Source organism: Chiloscyllium punctatum, chromosome 28 (assembly GCF_047496795.1).
Source record: "Chiloscyllium punctatum isolate Juve2018m chromosome 28, sChiPun1.3, whole genome shotgun sequence".
Taxonomy (NCBI): Eukaryota; Metazoa; Chordata; class Chondrichthyes; order Orectolobiformes; family Hemiscylliidae; genus Chiloscyllium; species Chiloscyllium punctatum.
Genome location: NC_092766.1, coordinates 7,251,035 through 7,270,554, shown reverse-complemented (window position 1 = coordinate 7,270,554; position 19,520 = coordinate 7,251,035). Strand labels below are relative to the sequence as shown.

Here is a 19,520-nt window from a genome sequence, read left to right as displayed (position 1 = left end):
AGACTTGTAAATGTTGGGGATGGTTTGTGGGGTATTGGAGATGGGATTTATGTGTGTGTCAGGGTTACAATGCTGGAAAATGTTTTTGGGATATTTGAGAGTGGAGGAGGGTATGTGTCAATATTATGGGAGAAGTGTTGGGGATCTTGAGGAAAGGGTTGTGGGGTAAGTCTGCTAATGTTCGAGAGGTATTGGAGAGTGGGGGTCAAGGGACAGAGTTATAACGTGGGTGACGTGTTGTAGCATATGTTGTCAGTGTTCTGGAGAGCAGTTATAGGGTAACTTATAGGGTATTGTGGAGATGGGGCATGTCTGTTAATATTGGAGGTGTGGTTGTTTTTAAATTTGGGAGAGTTGAGGTCGATTGGGTTTTGGAGCTGGCAGGCAGGGCAGGAATGAATTGCATTTTTCTTAAAACAAGTGGGAAGTGAGAAGGGGTCAATTTAAAGATGTAATCATTGATGTGTTAAAATGCATTTTGGTGGGTGTCTGTCGCTGGTTACACGTGGTAACAGTGAATTTTGTTCTGCCATTGACTGTACTCTCTGATGCTTGTCTGTGTGGGACGAAGGACCGAAAATAAAACAGTGGAAATGTTTCCCTATCAGGCCTTTGATTTTGTTTCATCTTCTTTCTTCCTCCTTTTAGGTTTTAGATTTTTGATACTTCATGGCTTCCCTCTTCCCCATGTACAGGTTATGTTGCCCTGTGTGGTTGGAATTTCCCCCTTTTTTTGGGTTCGTTTTCTTCATGTGCTTGAGGTGAAAGTCTTTCCCTCCTTGGGAGATGAGTCAGTCTCTTCTCAGTCTGACCTTGTTAGAACCAATTTGGCTTTTGTTTGAACTCTGGTTTGTTGTCTGCTTTGTTTTTTTTCGTATTTCATGGGGTGATCCATTAGTGTGATACAAATCAGTACAGGTGACTGTGACTTTTTTCAAAAAAAACATTTTCCCCTAAAATACTTGTATCTTGAATCTTTGTAAGCTGGTAGAAGTTTATCATGCTTTTTTCTCCTGTGTTGTAGTTAGTTTTTAGTTGAAATATTTCTTGATCATTTGTGCGTTCTGGTGTCGATCACTTTAAGAATCATCAATAGTTTTTTTTGAGTTTTTTTATGTTTAGGTAAATGTGTAGGTAAATTCTGAGTAACTTAGGTTAGTGCATTACTGTTTCAGGAAGGAGTGAACTATATGCTGTGATGATGCGCAACTTGTAGGTAAGTTCAGTGGATTGTTTGATTTTGTCTAAAGGCTTGATTTTTACAATACAAATATTGTTGAGATTATGATCTAATGTCACAAATAATTGGCTAACTTAATGTACCCATCATTGTGTGCCATAACTTTAAAAACACAGCCAATTGTTGGTGGAAGCACTTTTTTATTTTGGGTAAATGCAGCTTTCTAATCCCCAAACCTTAATGTGGTACGATTACTAGAATTCAAATGAAGTCGTCTTTTCAAACTGAAGTCTTCAGACATGCTTTTAGGAAGAGAATAAAGCTTTCACTTTTCCAAAAGTGAAAGGAAATGAGACTTTTGTTCACATTTGCCCTTTTCTGAGTTTTCTGACAGTTCAAAGAATACAATAGTATAAACAGTTGGCCCAAATACTCAATTTCCTTTCAAAAATAGTCAGGAATCTCATGGAAACTATCAGCTGTTGACAGTGCACAGACCCTTGTGAAGTGAATCAGTGTAGACCTTGAAAAGTATGCTGATGCAGACTTGCTAATGTAGGAGTCCATTTAAAATTGTGTCCTGGGACCATGAGACCCAGTTCTACAGAAGCAAAGTTTGAACCATTATGACATGCCTAATTTAAAATGTGGTGAGCCCTGACTCTAAATGGTATGCTTGTACGTTATTATTTCTGATTGTCACTGAGAAAAAAAAACAAACATTAATATTTGAAAGGTGCTAAAGCAGGTTGTGTGAGAGGGCAGGAAGGGGAATAAACTCTGGCATGCCACCTATGTCCCAAGTAAAAGAAAACTCACCTTTGTCAACATTGGGACTTATTCAAGATTTTATATGAAGCCAAGTTGTGAAATGGATTTCCAACCTGGTAAATATTTTCAAATTTCACATAACATTAACCACACGATACATATAAACTGAAATTCATGTTATGCCAAAAAGAATGGACTTGGATTGTTGATGTAGTGAGCGCATGTGCCTGAGAGATTTTGTAAATGAGGATTAAAAGTTCAGGTTATAGACAAATAAGTCTGTTTTAATTTTTATTTTAGAATTTTTCTGCTGTACGGGAGCCACATTATGAAGAGTAGTTTTATTGTAATGTTCTACTCACCAATAGCATGTTTGATCTTCAAAATATTTGTGAGAGCTGTGTTATTGTAATACAGTTTGGTTACTATCTTGACTATTCTGCTAGCTTGAGTGAAGAGAAAAATAAACTTCCATTGATGCAGTACTCCGGGATATCCTGAAACAGTTTGCTTTCAACAACCTATAATAGTGACTACACTTCGAGTAATGTAGAAAAAGCAACTATGTTCCACTGTGGTCTTGAGGGCAATATTGGGGTCACAAGCGTGTGACTTAAACTGGGCGATTGTTTTGGGAGTGGGAGAGTTGGATTTATTATTGAGGTGCTCCATTACACGGGCATACAGTCTACTTCTGTTGTGGTTCATGTATGACATTAGACTATGCAGTCTGACTGTAATATGTTTTGAGACAAAAGAAACTACTTATGCTGGAATCCAAAATAGACTGACAGGAGGCTGGAAGAACACAGGCCAGGCAGCATCAGGAGGTGGAGAAGCCAACATTTCGGATGTAACCCCTTCAGGACCCTTTGGGTCCTGAAGCGTCGACTGAAGAGATGCCTAAAACATTGACTTCTCCACCTCCTGATTCTCCTGGTCTGCTCTGTTCTTCCAGCCTCCTGCCTATCTATTATGTAATATGTTTTGAGTCTGACATTGAACTGAAGATCAGCTGGTTGTATTGTGGTTCAGTTGTTTATGAAACTGAAATACAATTTTCCTGCATTTTGGTTCAGGTGTGACCTGAGGTTCATTTGCCTGAATTGTGGTCTAGGTGTGCCATGAAACTGTGTAGTTTGTCTGTATTTTGCTTCAGGTATGATGCAATGTATTGGGAAGCATGGGTGTACAAAGGGTTATGGGTGTCATTGTACACCAGTCATTGAAATTAGACAGGCTGACGCAGCAGACAGTTACAAAGGCAAATGGTATGTTGGCCCTGATTGCACGAGGATTTGAGAGCAGGCATAGGGATGCCTTACTGCACTTGTACAGGCTCTTGGTGAGACCATATCTCTAGTATTGTGCAGAGTTTTGGTCTGCTTTGTTAAGAGAGGATGTTTTTGTTATAGAGGAAGTGCAGCAGAAGTATCACTAAGCTGATACACTGGACTGTCTATAAGAAGAGATTGGTTCAACTGCATCTTTATTCAGTAGGATTTAGAAGGATGAGAAGTGATCTGATTGAAATATCTAAGTTATTGTTAGTTTGTCTGTTATTGGTGATGGACATTATGCAGCATGAATGTCACAAGTTACTTATCATTCAGAGATTGAAAATTATCAGGTCTTGCTGCCTATCAACATGGACTGCTTCAGTTTCTGAGGGGTTGCATATGATGGGTACATTGCACAAAATAGCAGCAAACACTTCTCATAGGGCTGGACAGACTCAATGCAGAGAGAATGTTTCCCCAGTTGGGGAGTACAGAATGAGGGGGCGATAACCTTAGGACACAGGGTAGATTGTTTCGGACCCAGATGAGGAAATATTTCTTCACTCACAGAATGTAGGAGTACTTGGGCAACAATGGTTTGCCCATTAATGCTCAGTATGAATATCTGCAAGGGCCACGCAGCTTCTGACTTTATTGTCCTGGGGCAAATGTGGACAACAGTGCTGAGCTGGAGGAGAGTTGAGGATGACTGCTTTGAACATCAAGAAGCCTTAGCAAAACTGGAGTTATTGAGAAATGGGAAAACACTACTGAGTATGATATAATAGAAACTGAGATGGTGGTTGTTAGGGGTCAGTGATCTCAGCTCCAGGACACCTCTGCAGAAGTTCCTAGGTCCAACCATCTTCAACTGTTTTATCAATGACCCCTCCTCCACTGCAATGTTAGAAGTGTTTGCTGCTATTTTGTGCAATGTACCCATCATATTGCAACCCCTCAGAAACTGAAGCAGTCCATGTTGATAGGCAGCAAGACCTGATAATTTTCAATCTCTGAATGATAAGTAACTTGTAACATTCATGCTGCATAATGTCCATCACCAATAAGAGACAAACTAACAATCTCCATATTCACTGACATTGCCATCACTGAATCCCCACTATTAACATCCTGAAGGTTGCCATTGAACTAGAAACTGAACTGGATTGGGCATATCGATACTGTGACTTGAGAGCAGTTCAAAATCTGGGTATTCTTTGGGAAGGAACTCAGCAGGTGAGTTCCAAAAGCTGGTGTCAACAAGGCATGAATCTGGAGTGTTGATCAAGTGTGCACCTGGAAAAAGCCCAGCAGTTCAAGCAGCATGATACCCAACCTGAAACGTTACCTCTCTTGGTCCTCTGATGCTCGACCTACTGTGCTTTTTCCAGCTCCACACTTTATTGACCCTGACTTTCCAGCATTTGCAACCTTCACTATCTACAAATCCGGAGTGTGACAAAACTCTCTCCATTTGACTGGATGGGTGCAGTTTCAACAACTGTAGAAGCTCAACATCAAGAACAAACAGCCACTTGACAGGTGCTATATCACCCACCTTCAGCATTCATTCAGATGCTAGAATCTATACTGATGAAGAGTCATCTAGACTTGAAATGTTAGCTCACTTTCTCTCCATGGATACTGCCTGACCCGCTGTGATATCCAGCATTTTTTGTTTTCAGTTCAGAATTGGCTTGCTTTGCCACGAAAGCCCACTACTGTGCACCATCTATAAGGTGTGCTGCAGTAAGATTCATTTGGCAGCACCTTCCAAAACTGACTTCCACCACCTTTCGTTCTAAATTGGAACTTATTGCCATTTTCTCCATATCACAATCAAAATCCTGAAACTCTTTGTAACAGCACAGTCTCACTCCATGGGGTTCAACGATTCTAGAAGGCAGTTTGCCATCACTTTCTCAATTTCAACTGGGGATGAGCAATAAATGCTGGCCCAGCCAGTGACGCTCACGTACTGTGAGAGAATGAAAAGACTACATGAATTGTGGTTCAGGTGTCATGTAAGTCTGTGGTATGGTTTGCCTGTATTGTGGTTCAGGTGTGATGTTAAACTGTGGTGTGGTTTGCCTGTATTGTGGTTCAGGCATGACATTTAACTGTGGTGTGGTCTGCCTGTACTGTTGTGATCGGAAACTCTGGTGTAGTCTTGTTTATGGTTGGGGGTGTTGAATATGCTAATGACAGTAACAGTCATGAATTTGTTGCAAACTCTATGGTTTTTGGATATGGTGATTAAACCTGTTTTCCAGAAACTTTCCAAGCTGTTTCTGCAGTGTGAGCTTCATTGATTCTCCGTTATGTCAATGTTCCACAAACGGGTAGGAAACTAATGGAGGGCCAGAAAAGCCTAAAAGAATGTCTTTGTCATGGCCTACAGCTGAGAGAAGAGAGAGACCAAAGTGACATAGAACATAGAACATTACAGCGCAGTACAGGCCCTTCGGCCCTCGATGTTGCGCTGCCCTGTCGTACTAATCTGAAGCCGATCCCACCTACGCTATTCAATGTATGTCCATTTACCTGTCCAATGGCAACTTAAGTGAACTTAAACTTGGCAAATCTACTACCTATGCAGGCAAAGCATTCCATACCCTTACTACTCTCCTGAGTAAAGAAACTACCTCCGACATCTGTCTTATATCTATCTCCCCTTACTTTAAAGTTGTGTCCCCTCGTGTTTGCCGTCCCCATACTTGGAAAAAGGCTCTCCCTGTCCACCCTATATAACCCTTTGATTATCTTGTATGTCTCTATTAAGTCACCTCTCAACCTTCTTCTCTCTAGCGAGACCAACCTCAAGACCCTCAGCCTTTCCTCGTAAGACATTCCTTCCATACCAGGCAACATCCCAGTAAATCTCCTCTGCACCCTTTCCAAAGCTTCTACATCCTCCTTATAATGCGGTGACCAGAACTGTACACAATACTCCAAGTGTGGCCGCACCAGAGCTTTGTACAGCTGCAGCATAACCTCCTGGTTCCGGAACTCAATCCCTCTATTAATAAAGGCCAAAACACTGTACGCCTTCTTAACAACCCTGTCAATCTGGATGGCAACTTTCAGGGATCTGTGTACATGGACACCGTGATCTGCACTCCCAAGAATCTTGCCATGAGCCCAGTACTTTGCATTCCGATTACTCCGTCCGAAGTGTATCACCTCACACTTGTCCACATTAAACTCCATTTGCCACCTCTCAGCCCAGCTCTACATCCTATCTATGTCTCTCTGCAACCTACTACATCCTTCATCACTATCCACAACTCCACCGACCTTAGTGTCGTCCGCAAACTTACTAACCCGCCCTTCTAAGCCCTCATCCAGGTCGTTTATAAAAATGACGAACAGCAGTGGACCCAACATCGACCCTTGTGGTATGCCGCTAGTAACTGGACACCAAGCTGAACATGTTCCATCAACTACAACCCTCTGTTTTCTTTCAGCAAGCCAATTACTGATCCAAACTGCTATGTCTCCCACAATCCCATTCCTCAGCATTTTGTATAATAGCCTACTGTGGGGAATTTTATCAAACACACCTTGCTGAAACCCATATACACCACATCAACCAGTTTACTCTCATCTACCTGTTTGATCACTTTATCAAAAAATCACTAAGATTCGTTAGGCATGACCTACCCTTCACAAAACCGTGCTGACTGTCCCTGATCAGATTATTCTTTTCTAGATGTTTATAAATCCTGTTTCTTATAACCTTTTCCAACACTTTACCAACAACTGAAGTGAAACTCACTGGTCTGGAATTACCAGGGTTGTCTCTTCTACCCTTTTTGAACAAGGGAATCACATTTGCTATCCTCCAGTCCTCAGGCAGTATTCCTGTAGACAATGATGATTTGAAGATCAATGCCAAAGGTGACCAATGTAGTTCAGTAAGAATTCAAGGAATGTGACAGCACATTCAGATACGTATCTCCCAGACTCTGAAGAGTGCATCATCTCCCAGGTGTAGCATTTATACATAGCATGACTGATCCTGAATATGCATACAAAGTGCCACTTTGTGATTGACTTATCCCTGATATTGAGAAGGATATGTCTGACCATGTTCCTGCAGAATGTTGCAGTCAGTATTTCACCATTCCATTGTGGGGAAGTTAGATGCAGAAAAACACCTTGGACCACGAATTCATCAGCCAGTGTAACACTCCTGTAGTCCGGGTGGGATAAGGAGCTGGTGGATCCTGTTGGCTGGTTCCCTGAGTAAACTGTCAGTTGTTGGCAAAATGCTTCCTTGCCAGGCCTTTTAAATATTTGAGACATAGTCTAAGGTTGAAGAGGGCCATCAGATCTTGCCTGCACAGCAACCTCCTCTGCGCAACTATTGATGCAACCATGTGGGGAAGAGACCATTGCCCACAACCTGCTTTTCAAAGGCAAATTACAGGTCTGAAAGGAGGTGCAGTGAATTTTGTTGAGGTTCATGCTGGGGAGATCCTGCTAAGTAGGGCTATGTACTCTGTGAGCTTTTCCTGGAGGGAAACATTCGGCAATGGACGCATTGAGTGATAGAAACATTAACTGTTGTTGGAGGGGCAACCCCATGGGTGGCACAGTGGTCAGCACTGCCTCACAGCCCCAGAGTCCCGGGTTTAATTCCTGCTTCAGACAACTGACTTTGTGGAGTTTGCACATTCTCCCCGTGTCTGCGTGGGTTTCCTCCGGGTGCTCCGGTTTCCTCCCACAGTCCAAAAACATGCAAGTTAGGTGAATTGGCCATGCTAAAATTGCCCGTAATGTTACGTGAAGGGGTAAATGTAGGGGAACGGGTATGGGTGGGCGTCGCTTCAGTGGGTCGGTGTGGACTTGTTGGGCTGAAGGGTCTGTTTCCACACTGTAAGTAATCTAATCTACATGGTGACAGATGCTCTTTGGTCTGCCTCACACTTGTTGGTCTTCCAGTGCAAAGACTATTTAGGACTGAATGTTGGAGACTAGCACATTCCAAGATGCTTACCAGGATGTTGCCTGGTATGATGGAAGGCCTTATGAGGAAAGGCTGAGGGACTTGAGGCTGTTTTCGTTGGAGATGAATGGGTGACTTAATTGGTGAATGAGAGGTGACTTAATTGAGACATAGAAGATAATCAGAGGGTTAGATAGAGCGGACAGTGAGAACCTTTTTCCTCAGATGGTGATGGCTAGCACGAGGGGGCATAGCTTTAAATTGAAGGGTGATAGTTTCTTTACTCAGTAGTAGGGGCATGGAACACACACTGCCTACAATAGTAGTAGACTTGCCAACTTTAAGGGCATTTAAATGATCATTGAATAGACAAATGGATGAAAATGGAATGGTATAGGTTGAATGGACTTTAGATTGGTTTCACAGATCGGTGCAGCATCGAGGACCGAAGGGCTAGTGCTATGCTGTAATGTTCTATGTTCTGTTCCAGGATGTAGGGCTGTGTTGAGAGAGGAATGCTAAATCTTGGAGTGGCTGCTGCAGAGTCTTGAAGGGGAAAAGCTGCTGTTTACGACTTCCCACTGTACTTATGGACTAAAAACTACCCAAAACCCATTGTGTTTTATGTGACAAGTCTGGCAGCAAGTGTAAAGGTATATTGTAACTATAACCTATAATGGCAAGTGTGCACTTGATGTACTGTATTCAAAACAACTGATCTATATTATACTGTATGCAGCATAAATTTGGTGGACAAATTTCATGAATCACATATTTTTGTGGGGAAACCGTTTGTGATACAATCATGTAATTTAAGTGCCTTTGGAGATTTGAGCCCCTCCATAGCATTGCCTTGATTTGTATATTGCTGCGTCCTTTTGATTGTAATATCTCTTGTACCTAGGTCCAGTGAAAGGTTTTGTTTTGTGTGCAGTATAGGCAGATCATAGCATATAAAGGTCACGGGGTGATTGAACAGAGCCAGGATTACAAAATTATGCCTACAAAGCATGTGCAGAAAAAGCAAGATCAGCATTAGAGAGGTTCATTTAGAAGTCTAATAACAGCAGGGAAGAAGCTGTTCCTGAACCTGTTGGTACATGTGTTTAGGTTTTTATATCTTCTGCCTGATGGAAGAGATTATAACCAGAATGGGAAGAGTATTTGTTGGCTGCCTTTCCGAAGCAGTGGGAAGTGTAGCTGGAGTCGGTGCCTGGAAGGTTGGCTTGTGAGATGGACTTGGCTATGTTCACAACTCTCTGTAGTTTCTAATGGTCCAGGGCAGAGCAGTTGCTGTAACAAGCTGTGCACCTGGATTGAATGCTTTTTATGGTGCATCTGGAGAAGTTGATGAGTCCTTGTGGACATGCTGAATTTCCTTAGTCTCCTGCAAAGAAGAGGTGTTGTACCTTGGTGTTGCATCAACGTGGGTGGGCCAGAACAGATCATTGATTGTCATTCCTAGGAACTTGACACACTCAACCAGCACCATAGATTTGTAAGTAGGGGTACACCACCTCCTTGCATCCTGAAGTCAATGATCAGCTCTTCAGGTTTGCTGACATTGAGGCAGAGATTATCGTAACACTGTGTAGCCAAACACGCAATCTTTTTGCTGTACTCTGTCTCATTAATTGTTTGATATCTGGCCTACAACAGTGGTGTTGTCAGTGAACTTGTAAATGGAGTTTGGATGAAATTAGGCCGCAAAGTCATGAGTGTACATTGAGTATAGTAAGGTTGAGTGTGCAGCATTGCAGGGCACCGGTGTTGAGCATTGTCACTGAGATGATGCTGTTGTGTTCTGTGGGTCAGGACGTCGAGGATCCAGTTGTAAAGAGCGTAGCAGAGACCTAAAGGTTAGTTTGGTTGGGATTATAGTGTTGAAGGCTAAGCTATCGTCAATAAGTAGAAGGACTGCCTTAGGTAATTTTGTTATCCCAATGTTCTAGGAATGTGTATAGGGCTAGAAAGATGGTCTCTGCTGTGGGGCTGTTGTGCCAGTAGGCAAGTTGCAATGATCAAGGCAGGCTGGGAGGCTAGAGTTTATATGAGCCATGACTAATGTCTCAAAGCACTCCATAATTATTTGAGGTCAGAGCCACTGGGTGGTAGTCATTGAGGCAAGTTGCTATGTTGTCTTTGGTATGGGGATGATGGTTTTTTGAATCAGGTGGAGATTTAAGATTATAGTAAAGAGAGGTTAAAGATGTTTGTGAATACTCCTACCAGCTGGTCTGCACAGGATCTGAGTGCATGGCTGGGGTCTCCATCTGAAATGTGAATGAATGTTCTGGGACCAGTTTTCCTGGATTTGGTAGGTTTGCCTGAACCTCGTGAGTGGGTTGTTCTCACCAAATCGGACTACTGTTTGGCAGTAGAGAAAATAAATGCTAGTTGTGAACATCAAATAAAGAATATTAAGACTACTCAGGTCAGACAAATCTGGAGAGCAAGAAATAAGAATTCAGGCTGAATCTGATATAAATATTCAGAATTTCTCTTCAGGTGTGAGTCAAATTCAGACACTGATATTTGAATTTGATGTATTACTGTGTGACAGCATGTCTTGTCTGGAGCACAAAACTGCATGTTTCTGTTTGTGAGAGACTGCACTTTATTGCATAGACTTAAGAAAAAGAGGAATGTTTGTGCTGAAGTGAGTATGCACTCTGTTAGACAATAGGTGCAGGAGTAGGCCATTCTGCCCTTTGAGCCTGCACCACCATTCAATATGATCATGGCTGATCATCCTTAATCAGTATCCTGGTCCTGCCTTATCTCCATAACCCTTGATTCCACTATCCTTGAGAGTTCTATCCAACTCTTTCTTAAATGAATCCAGAGACTGGGTCTCCACTGCCCTCAGGGGCAGAGCATTCCACACAGCCACCACTCTGGGTGAAGAAGTTTCTCCTCAACTCTGTTCTAAGTGGCCTACCCCATATTTTTAAGCTGTGTCCTCTGGTTCGGCACTCACCCATCAGCTGAAACATGTTTCCTGCCTCCAGAGTGTCCAATCCTTTAATAATCTTATATGTCTCAATCAGATCCCCTCTCAGTCTTCTAAACTCAAGGGTATACAAGCCCAGTCGCACCAGGCTTTCAGCGTAAGGTAGTCCTGCCATTCCAGGAATTGACCTCGCTCCACTCCCTCAATAGCCAGAATGTCTTTCCTCAAATTTGGAGCGCAGAACTGCACATGGTAGTCCAGGTGTGGTCTTACCAGGGCCCTGTTCAGCTGCAGAAGAACCTCTTTGCTTCTATACTCAATCACTCTTGTTACGAAGGCCAGCATACTATTAGCCTTTTTCACTACCTGCTGTACCTGCATGCTTACCTTCATTGACTGATGTACGAGAACACCCAGATCTCTTCGTACTGCCCCTTTACCTAAATTGAGTCCATTTAGATAGTAATCTGCCTTCCTGTTCTTGCCACCAAAGTGGATAACCATACATTTATCCACATTAAACTGCATCTTCCATGCATCTGACCCTTCACCTAACCTTTCCAGGTCACCCTGTAATCTCCTAACATTCTCCTCACATTTCACCCTGCCACCCAGCTTAGTATCATCAGCAAATTTGCTAATGTTATTACTAATACCTTCTTCTATATCATTAACATATATTGTAAAAAGCTGCGGTCCCAGTACTGATCCCTGTGGTACCCCACTGGTCACTGGCTGCCTTTCCGAAATGGAGCTGTTTATCATTACTCTTTGTTTCCTATCAGCCAACCAACTTTCAATCCAAGTTAGTACTTTGCCCCCAATGCCATGCACCCTAATTTTGCTCACTAACCTCCTATGTGGGACTTTATCTAAAGCTTTCTGAAAGTCCAGGTACACCACATCTACTGGATTTCCCTCGTCCATCTTCAGAGTTACATCTTCAAAAAATTCCAGAAGAATTTGTTCCTGTTGTCAGGAATCATCTTTGTTCTTACCCAGTCCTCTGCTTGATGCAGATGTAATTCTATAGAAAATGAGAATTGGGGGGGCAAAAAGGGAACAGGCCCAAGTAGTGATGCTCCTAACACCTTTATTAAGTGAGTTTTGCATTGGGAAGGAAGGGGTAATGTCAGTGCGATATTTACTCTTCGGGGATTTTTAATGGATTTCAGGGATTTTCGAAGTGGTGGAAGTGGGAGCTTTAGATGTGGATGCTGGTGGTGTGAAAAGTGGGAACCAGAAGGGCACTCTTGGTGTGAAAGGGAAGAGGAGGAATGAGGGTAGAAGTGCTACACATTTCACTCCCTTGTCAGCCTTCCACACGGACTGCTACCTCTGGGACACTCTGGCCCATTTCTCCTCCACTCCCAACATCTCCCCAATGCCTACAGCACCTTCCCATGTAATTGCAGAAGGTGTAAGAACCTGCCTGCTTGCTTACTTCCTCCCTCATTATCCAAGGCCCCAGATACACCTTCCAGGTAAAGAAGCAATTTACCTGCACTTCATTCAGTCTAATCTAATCTGCATTTGCTACTCTCATATCTCCTCTACATTGTGAGACAAAATGCAGAATGGGTGACTGCTTTTTGGAAATGGATGAATATTCTTCCCCTGTATTTTGATAACTGAAACAGGTTGGATGAGAGATTCTTGGCGTAACTCCAGCCTCCACTTCATCAGACAGTGGATTCCTTCAGATGGCCTTCTAAATCATATAATTGGTTCAGAACATTTATCAAGACTTGTTTTGATTTTATAACTTGATCAACAAGCCATAAAAACTAATGAAGGAGAAAGAGGTTTGTGATGTGACTTTTCTTATTATCTTGAAGAAATTCTTCTTAATCTTGGTGAATGATTTTATGCATCAGGAGGGTCTTGAATTGGAGTAAGTTGGATAGGCAAAAGTGAGGACTGCAGATGCTGGCAGTCAGAGTCTAGATTAGAGTAGCACTGGAAAAGCACAGCCAATTAGGCAGCATCCAAGGAGCAGGAACATCGACATTTCGGGCAAAAGCCCTTCATCAGGACTGAAGGCAGGGAGCCTCCAGGGTGTAGAGATAAATGGAAGGGGGATGGGGCTGGGGAGAAGGTAGCAAAGAGTACAATAGGTGGAAGGGGGTGGGGATGAAGGCGATAGGTCAGAGAGGAGGGTGGGGAAAAGGTAGCAAAGAGTACAATTGGTGGATGAGGGTGGGATGAAGGTGATAGGTTAGAGAGGAGGATGGAGCGGATAGGTGGGAAGCAAGGTTGGCAGGTAGGACAGGTCATGAGGATGGCGCTGAGCTGGAAGTTTAGAATTGGGGTAAGGTGGGGGGAGGGGAACTGAGGAAACTGGTCAAGTCCGCATTGATGCTTGGGGTTGAAGTGTTCCAAGGCGGAAGGTGAGGTGTCCTTCCTCCAAGCATCGGGTGGTGAGGGTGCTGCGGTGGAGGAGGCCCTAGGCCTGCATGTCCTTGGCAGAGTGGGAGGGGGAGTTGAAATGTTGGGCCACGGGGCGGTGGGGTTGATTGGTGCGCGTGTCCTGGAGATGTGCCCTAAAGCGCTCTGCGAGAAGGCGTCCGGTCTCCCCAATGTAGAGGAGATCGCATCGGGAGCAATGGATACAATAAATGACATTGGTGGATGTGCAGGTGAAACTTTGATGGATGTGGAAGGCTCCTTTGGGGCCTTGGATGGAGGTGAAACCTGCGGTGGCAGGGGAATGTGCTAGGGTGGGTTGTTGGGGGCATGGACCTGACCTGGTAGTTACAGAGGGAATGGTCTTTGCGGAAAGGGGCGAGGAAGGAAATATATCCCTGGTGGTGGGGTCCATTTGTAGGTGGCGGAAATGTCGGCAGATGATACGATTTATGTGAAAGTTGGTAGGGTGGAAGGTGTGGACCGGCGGGGGCGGGGTTCTGTCCTTGTTACGGTTGGAGGGGTGGGGTTTGAGAGCGGAGGTGCAGGATATGGATGAGATGCGTTGGAGGGCATCTTCAACCATGTGAGAAGGGAAATTGCGGTCTTAAAAGGAGGAGGCCATCTGGGCTGTTCTGTGGTGGAACTGGTCCTCCTGGGAGGAGATACGGCAGAGACTGACGAATTGGGAATGTGGGATAGCATTTTTGCAGGAGGCAGGGTGGGAAGAGGTGTAATCCAGGTAGCTGTGGGAGTCCATGGGTTTGTAAAAAAAAAAATGTCAGCGTCAAGTCGGTCGTCATTGATGGAGGCGTCAGAGATGGTCCAGATGAATTTAAGGTTGGGGTGGAATGTGTTGGTGAAGTTGATGAACTGCCGAACCTCCTCGTGGGAGCCCGAGGTGGCGCTGATGCAGTCATCAATGTAGCGGAGAACGAGGTGGGGAGTGGTGCTGGTGTAACTACGGAAGATGGACTGTTCTACATAGCCAACAAAGAGACTGGCATAGCTGGTGCCCATGGTTACCCCTTTGGTCTGGAGGAAGTGGGAGGATTAGAAGGAGAAATTGTTAAGAGTGAGTAGATAGTGTGTTAGCTCCAGCAACAAGTTGCTGCATTCCAAATGAGAGATCCTATGTAACATCACTGACTTCTATGACACTTGGAATAAAATGGTTTGATGGTTATTGGCACATCAGATGTGCCACGTGGTGTAATGCTGTTCCACCTGTGGGTGCCTGGGGATGGGAGATTGGTAATCATTTAATATGCAGCTTCTTTTAGTGGCAGACCATTCTAACGTCATGAACGAAACAATGTGGTGAGGAAGGTAATGAATTGAGTACAGTGTATTCTGTGAAATGTATATTAAATTCCTTTGTATTGGCCCTCGGAACCTGTCCTTCATAGCGCTGCAGGTTTTAGGGAGTTAATTTAATTTGGTCTGAGGATTTTAGATATTCAGAAAAGCCAGACTTCGAAAAATTTATGCATAGGCACTTTCAATGATCGATGTTGTATTTTTGTGGCTCCAGCAATTTCTACAGGGGCCTCTTGGCCATCATTCGTTTTGTATGAGGTTTTTTTTTGAGCTGCATTACTCAGTTTTATGTTGGTGTGGCAAAGGGTGATAGGAAACTGTAAATTGGGTGCTACCGATCAGGGCTGTCTTAACTAGGTTGGATTTTCTCACTGACTGAGGATTGCTTGATTTTCTTTCATTTATGTTTTAAGGTTTTTTTTATAAAATGCTGTTAATGTGTTTTTGATACTTTACATGTCAGTCTGATTAGATTCATTCAGGGGTTCTCAATGCAGCAGTGTTGATCTTGTGCTATTTTAAATTACTCTGATGGGGTGTCTGCTTTTAATTAAGAGAATAATGGAAAAGGCTCGGATTGTTGTGAAACATGTAATTGAGTTTCTCAACTGGAGTGCTGTATGTGCAGAATCAGTGGTTGAAAGGGAGATGAGATGTTCAACTGATGTGGAAGCTGTTGCAGGTATGGTAGTGATCCTTAAGCTATTGGGCATAAGTGGCATCATAACTGACTGTGACCTCCTTAAACAGGGATCCATTACCCACTTGGAAATTTTTTCAATAAATGTTATATTTTGTCATAAAGTCTGTTGTGCTGTCTGATAAAAGTCTGACTTAACTGCAATGGATTCTGCTGTTTTAATAAACTTGATATTTATATGTAATGCTCATATAGTCATTTGGGTCACAAATGCAGTAGTAGTCCATTATAAAAGCACTTGGAAGACTATGACGGGATCAGACAGCATGATTTACAAAAGGGAAATTATGCTTGACAAATATGAGTTTTTTGAGGATGTAACTATTAGGTTTGATATGGGGGAGCCAGTGGATATGGATAGCTTGTACTTTAAGAAAGCTTTTGATAAATTTCCACATTAGAAATTACCATGTAAAACTAAAGGACATGGAATCGAGCAGTGTGTACTAACATGGTTAAGGAACTAGTTGGCAACAGGTAACAGAAGGATTAAATAGATCTCTTTCTCAGTGGCAGACTGTGCCAAGTGAGGATCATTGCATAGACCCCAGCTATTCACAATATACCTGTACATATTAATGATTTAGGTGAGGAAGCAATATGTAACCGGTCCAAGTTTGCAGCTGACATAAAGCTGTGTGGGAGAGTGAGCTGGGAGGAGGATGTAGAGATGCTTCTGTGTGATTTGGATAAGATAAGTAAATTGGCAAATGTGTAGCAGGTTAAAGTATGATGTCAGTAAATGTGAGGTTATCCACTTTAGGTATCAAAAACAGGAGGACAGATTATTACCTAACTGTTGATAGATTGGGAGGTACAATGAAACTTGGGTATCTGCATACATTAATTGCTGAAAGTAAGTATACAGGTGGTGAAGAAAACAAATGGTATGTTGGCCTTTGTAGCAAAGGGTTTCAGGTACAGAAGCAAGAATGCCTTGCTGCAAATGTACAAAGTTAAAAATCATACAACAGGTTATCGTCCAACAGGAGTGCTGCTCCTTTAGGTAGCTAGTGGGGCAGGATCATAGGACACAGAATTTTTAGCAAAAGATCAAAGTGTCATGCAGCTGATGCAATATATTGATCAAACCTCGATTAAATTGCCCATAGTGTTAGCTGCATGGGTAAACATAGGGGAATGGGTCTGGGAGGGTGCGCTTCGGCGGGTCAGTGTGGACTTGTTGGGCCAAAGGGCATGTTTCCACACTGTAAGTAATCTAAATACTTACCAGCGGTCTAGGTTTGTTCAATACATTGCATCAGTTGTATAACACTTTGATATTTTGCTAAAAATTCTGTGTCCTATGATCCTGCCCCACTAGCTATCTGTTGAAAGAACAGCAGTCCGAAAGCTTATACTTCAAATAAACCTGTTTGACTTTAACCTGGTGTGTTTGATTTTTAACTTTGTCCTCCCCAGTCCAACACCAGCACCTCTATATCAGGGCAATTGTACAAGGCCTGGGTGAGATCATGTCTGGAGTATTGTGTGCAGTTTCGGTCTTGTGCTATTGTCACTGGAGTTAAAGAATGAGGGTTTTCATAGAAACCTATAAAATTCCAACAGGATTAGACACAGTAAAGCTCGGAAGGATGTTCCCAATGACCAGGAGTCTCGAACAGTGGGTCACAGTCTAAGGAAATGGGGTAAGTTATTTAGGACTGAGATGAGGAGAAATTTCTTCTGTAGAAAGTGGTGAGCATGTGGAATTCTCAGCTACAGAAAGCTGTTGAGGTCAAAACATTGAATGTTTTCAAGAAGGAGTTGGTGTAGTACTTGAGATTATATATATGTGAGGATTTGGGAGAAAGTCAGATTATATGGTCATGTTGAATGGTGGAGTAGACTCAAAAGGAATGAATGGCATACTCTTTGCTATGTTTCTAGTACAGGCTATTCATCCATCTAATTTTACTTGGTAAAGTCGTTTTTATTCCAGTCTTCTGACCCATTTCAAAAGATGGCATAAGCAGATGAATGTGTCGAAGTCGAGAAGATGGTCATGAGCTTTTATCTTTGAACTGAAAAAAAATTGACAAACCGAAAATTTTGTAAGATTTTTATTTGGAGTTGCTTTTGATGAGCCCACTTTTCTGTATCATGTGCTTCTATTTTTCTTTCTCATTCTTGTTTTAATTTGCTGAAAAATTCTCATTTCAGTTGTTCCTGGCTAGCTGTTGGAAGTTGACCAGTTCTGTTGAATCAGTTAGGATATGTTCTTGTGCTGTTGGGCAGGGCACTTCCTTGCTGGCAGCTGTTACTGGTTTCTATGGAGTTGGTCTTTTTCTTTTGCACATGAGCTGAAAGCTATCATTTCTTTCTAACACTTAGTGATGTTTTAGTGTGTTCATAGAAAATGTGTTAAGGACTCTGAGAATAATACCTCCTGGTTGACTCCTCTCAAACGCTACTGGGCAATTATATTGTGGAGTTGTGGAGGACTAGTGTGTATATAGCCCATTGAGTTGGTTGCAGCTATTTAATTTCAAACAAACCTTCATTTTTCAAGGCCTTTACTGTAAAGATGCAGGGTCTTTTGCAAGGTCATAGCACAATGTCTCATCAAGTACAGTCTTCCACCTTTCATTCTTGTTTCCCAAGCTTATCTAAGTATTGGTTTATTATTGGTTTATTATGCCAGCATAAGAAACGTGATGAACAGTAGTACTTCAATGTTTTGGGATGGTCTGTATTCATTTTACTACATTGCCCTCATTGCCGATTGAATTCTTTTAATTTTTCGTGTTATGCTGTTTAGAATGCTTACTTCAAACATGTTCAGTTCAGATAGTTATAAAACACTCACACATCAATGTTCAGAACCAAGACTCTGAATTCAGCTTTTGAATGCTCGGGCTATTCATGTTCTTCTGACATTTTTCCCCCTCTGCTATTTTGCTAGGTGTTAATGTATTTTGTTAGAAGAGGAAGATTTAAAGATGTGAATTAAACAATTGACATGTATCAGAGAGGGGACATTCTTCCCTGAACTGTAAATTCACAATTGATCTTGAGGAACTGTTGGGTGAAGTTCACAACACAGAATCAGATAAGTTTATTGTTGTCTTAAGTGTATCCAACAGAGAATCTGCAGTAGTGAGTAGAATAGGTTCTTTCTTGATTATATGTTTTTGGAGATATATTCCTTGATTAAACTTGAAATATAAGCCATAACTATTAATTTAACCTGGGGCAGTGTTTGTAGGGGAATAAGACGGTGTTATTTTCTGGGTCTGTAGATTGTAAAGGAGCAAAAATGGCCTTTAATAGAGTGTGTACTTCTTGTCAGATGTGGGAGTTTAAAGAGAGTTTAAGGGTTACTGCGAATTATATCTGCCATAAATGCTGTTGGATGCGAATCTTAGCAGATCGAATGGATTGGTTAGAGAGACTGTTAGAAGCAATGAGCAATTTGCAGCAGCAACAGTATGTGATCGATGGCAGTTATAGGAAGGGGGGAGAGTCTCAGGTAGAGTCACATAGTGGAGGGAAGAGAAGTAGGCACCTAGTGTAGGAATCTTTTGTGGAAATACCCATTTCAAGCGGGTATGCTGTTTTGGAAAATGTAGGGGGTGATGGATTCTCAGGGGAACGTAGCACGAACAGCCAAGTTTCTGCTATTGAGACTGGCTCTACTGCAACGAGGGGTATGTCGGGTTCCAAGAGATAATTGTGTTAAGGGATTCTGTAGTCAGGTACAGACAGACATTTCTGTGGCCAGCAGAGAAAAAGCAGAATGGTATGTTGCTTCCCTGGTGCTTGGATCAAGGATGTCTCCGAGAAGGTGCAGAATGTTCTCACGGGGGAGAGGGGCCAGCAGGAGGTCATTGTCCACATTGGAACCAACGACATAGGAAGGGAAAAGGTTGAGATTCTGAAGGGAGCTTAGAGAGTTAGGCCGGAATTTAAAATCGAAGTCATCGAGAACAGTAATATCTGGATTATTACCTGGTGCT

The 19,520-nt window shown here is 42.6% G+C and overlaps 1 protein-coding gene across 7 annotated transcripts in view; it reads left to right on the top strand.

Moving 5' to 3' along the window:
* Positions 1 to 19,520, top strand: part of ash1l (ash1 (absent, small, or homeotic)-like (Drosophila)) — a 243,118-nt gene that overhangs the window by 734 nt on the left and 222,864 nt on the right. For 4 of the 7 annotated variants that reach the window (XM_072548809.1, XM_072548806.1, XM_072548808.1 and 1 more), the window contains exon 2: positions 1,176 to 1,216. The exons of the other annotated variants lie outside the window; for them this stretch is intronic. The gene's annotated coding sequence lies outside the window, so the exon portion shown is untranslated. The remainder of the gene's footprint in view (positions 1 to 1,175; positions 1,217 to 19,520) is intronic. 7 annotated transcript variants of the gene reach the window in all.